Source organism: Octodon degus, unplaced genomic scaffold, assembly GCF_000260255.1.
Source record: "Octodon degus isolate 3935 unplaced genomic scaffold, OctDeg1.0 scaffold00051, whole genome shotgun sequence".
NCBI classification, from domain to species: domain Eukaryota; kingdom Metazoa; phylum Chordata; class Mammalia; order Rodentia; family Octodontidae; genus Octodon; species Octodon degus.
In genome coordinates this window covers 14,127,645-14,131,320 of record NW_004524627.1, presented here as the reverse complement: position 1 = coordinate 14,131,320, position 3,676 = coordinate 14,127,645, and the positions used below count along the sequence as shown (strand labels likewise).

Sequence of the window (3,676 nt, the reverse complement as noted above, 5' to 3'; positions counted from 1 at the left end):
TTTAGGAAGCAATTTTTAAAATAGTTTCTTGAAAACCTTCATTCAATACCAATCACTCATAAGGTATCTGTGCAAATCTATTTCACATGATTTCAAAAGAATGATCAACTCATTAAAAAATCCTTAAAGCTACACTGGAGTCTTGTATATTTTCTGGAAAGAAGGGAGGAAAAGGGGTGGTGGTATAGAAGTACAATTCAGCTGAATAAATGTTAGAAGTTTTAAATCAAAGAGTCTGTTTCTGGTCTAGAGACCCAAAACTTTTAAGATGTTGGGAGAGACTCCGATCTGATGTAACTGAAGAACACATTTCTCCTCTTTCTTGGCCATTTTGCCTTTGTTTTGCTCCAGAGTTCACTCCAAATGCTCATCTTCAGCCTGCTTCTCCTGTGCATCCTGGTCCCTGATGAGTATGCATCACATTTACCAAAAACACCAGCTCATGCAGCAGGAGCTGCTCAAGTCACTTCTGGGCCTACATCTTCTGCCAGTCTTCAATGGCTAGCACTGCCCACAATTCCCAGTTCAGCAGCTCATACCATCTTTCTAAATCGTGCTCATTTTCCAGAAGAGAGAGTTGGTTCATTCTCCTTATTAAGGCATTTTTCTTATTAACTAACTTAAACCATTCTTGCATCATAGCTTCTTCCTGTGTTCCTTCCTGTGTCCATGACATAGCAAAGGCACTTCTCCATCAGCGTGGCACAGGTGTCAATAAGCTTTTGCTCATTTTTTAGTGTTGCCAGTTCTCCTAAAACATACTGACTGTGTGTTTGAACCCTTTATTAAGCACTTCATCTTCTGATGGCTTCCTCTGAGTTTCAGTTATTGCTGCCTTCTCCTCATTTTCCTTTTTTGTATCTTCTTGTATTGATCTCTGCCTTTTCATCTCTGGTCTATGCTCAACATATTGACTGAAAGGCTGAAGTTGAATTTTTCTGACTCTAGAAACCTTGCTAAACACAATAGGATTTCTAAAACCTTGTGTTGCTTTTTGCAATCATTCAGCCTAGAGATCTTCTGTGCCTTTCTTCATATCTTTCTCTGAGTTCTCAGCTACAGCTTTCTGAGCAGCACCAGTGAGTGCCACCTGTGGCTGAGCTTCTAGGAATTTCTCCAGCTTCAAGTCCATCAATTTACTATTTTGTTCTCCAGATTCCTTGGACCTTTCTTGCAACTTTTCTGCAGTCATTTCACCATAGCTAGGAAGTTCTGGCATCTTCATTCCAGATCGAGCTTCTGCTATTACCTGACAAGCTCACTCTCCCAGCTGCCGATGCCACTCTTCATCCTGCTGATCACTTAGCTGCCTGATGCAGAGTGGTGTGGCTGTGGCAGTATTCTGTTTATTCCCAGCCTTTAATGCTGCATCTCTTCTTGCTTGCTCAAGTAGAACTCTTGCCTTTTCTTTAAGTTCTTGCCTGGATAACATTTGATGCTATACTGTTTTGGTGGAATGATCTGCATGATTTAAAGGGGTTCTATCAGCATCTGGATCAGACTCTGCCTTAAGGAAGTTTTTTTTTTTTTCAAGGTCTGCATCCCTATGATATGAATATCCAGGTATAGAAGGTGGAGATGAACTTGTTTTGATAGGTAGTTCAGTATCTGATTTACATTCTAAGGGTCTGGAATTCTCTAATTTTTCTTCTTCCAAATTACTACCTTTAAGAGTCTGAAGCTTTTGCTGGTCTGTCTCTTCACAAACAAAGGATGAAGACTCTTCCTTTTTTTTATCACTCACATATAAGTCACTTGCTTCTAAAGTCTCAGCTTTTAATACTCTCTCCCTGCTTAACAAAACCTGTGCTTGGGTTGACTCTGTATTGGAACATATTCCGGTATCATCAGATCCTGAAGTTCTTCCAGAGCTCTACTGGGACTTTTGAGGTTCTGTGTCACTTGTAGGCCTGCGACAGTAGGGGGAAGCTGTGCTTGGACTCACGTGACCATCGGGATTATGGTGCTCACTTTCTGACTCTCCAACCCCACTATCATTTACAAATACAGTCATCCTGTGATAAGAAGTCTACTGCTCCACTGGTAGGCTGTTGCAGTTCAGACTCCGGCTTCAGGTTACTAAGCTCTGCATAGAATTTTTCTTGATCAGCAGAACTGTTTCTATCAGTTTCATAGTTTCCAACTTTATATGTGCTTTTACTGCTATTTTCCTCTCTCTGAACAACATTTAGTTCTTGACCACTGAAATGTGCCCTTATTTGATACAGATACGTCATAACAGTCAGTTTGTCAGGAATTGCTAGTAAGGCCATATCTGATGGTTCCAATAGCTGGGAAATTCCTATGCTGGTAAATCCACCATAAGCCTTTTTGTTGTTCTCTTTAATATCTTGAGGATTTAGAAACTTGTAGTCAATTAAGTCTGGTCTAAAGTGGTATAATATTGCACAAAATTTAAACCATTTCTCCATGATGTAGTAAAATTGGTGATTTTCAGTCCCTGATAGTTTTTCGTAACTTCTTCACACCACACAAGCATGACTGATTGGCATTTGGCTTTCTCCTCAAAATGGAACTGGGAATAGGACTGAGCTTAGGAGAAGTGGACAGATATCTTCCTGCAGACACAACTGTGTTTTCATTTACTCCTGTCTTTGGTGACAGAACTGGTGGAGCTGGGGCCTTTCTTTTCACACTCCTTTTAGTTTCCAGTTCTTAAACTGGATTTGCCAAATTATTTGCAGGACAAGTTGGCTTAGGTTCATAAAAAGAGTTTGATTCATCCAACTCTTCTTTGGTTTTAGAACTATCAACATAGAGGTACTTGCTCATGTCCACATGTCTTACATTTTTTCTTTTTGCAGACTGGAAAGGAGATTCCTTCGTAGTTACAAAACTTTCTGACTCATGAAACGGATTCAAATACTGTGGTGTATACACATCTTTAAAGGGATTATAGCTATTATAATAAAAAAAATTATTCTGTTTTTTTAAGCAAAGCTGTTTCAGTGATTGGTTTTTCTGAATCAGGATCTCCAAATGGATTTAATTCTGGTACATCAGGATCATCAAATGGATTTGAGTTCACAGTGGCCAAGTCCTTTTCTGCTTCATCCAAAAAGTTAAGTTTGCTGATAAGCTCTGTAATTTTTGTTGCCTTTTCCTCTTGGTTCACTCCGTTCTCATTATCATCTTCATTATCTTCTTCAAAGTCATCTAAATTGCCAACGTCGGCTTGCTTCATACTCATCAAGTTAGCCAAACTTTGCATGTCTTCATCAGTGGCTTCTCCTTCCCAAAAGAAAATGCAAGATGATGAAAACTGGAGGGTAGCAGACACAACTTTTTTAGACAATGGCTTGAATTTTAACTTAACATTGGTCTGAGTTGGCATAGGGGCTTGCATACTGTTTCATATTGATGCTGCTTTTATCGAGAGCTTTCCTTCGACCAGAAGGAGATTCATTTTCTATGACAAATGTCTATTCTTTATCTTCAAATTCCTCTGCATGAGGATCCTTAAATAATGTTACAGCCAACATGTAACTCAGTTGTGCTCCAAATTTTCTGATCAAGAAGATTATGGAGCCACAGAGAAATGTGTTTGATGATCTAAAGTGAGCCTGGGGAGAGTCACATGGAGAGAAAAAAACATTTTCTCAAGCTTTCACAGAGAGCAAATTGGTCAAGCAATGGCCGTGACTCATCCTCATGT

The 3,676-nt window shown here is 39.4% G+C and overlaps 1 pseudogene; it reads right to left on the bottom strand.

Moving 5' to 3' along the window:
• Window positions 1-246: 246 nt before the first annotated feature.
• Window positions 247-3,503, bottom strand: LOC101570811 (annotated as a pseudogene).
• Window positions 3,504-3,676: the final 173 nt, after the last annotated feature.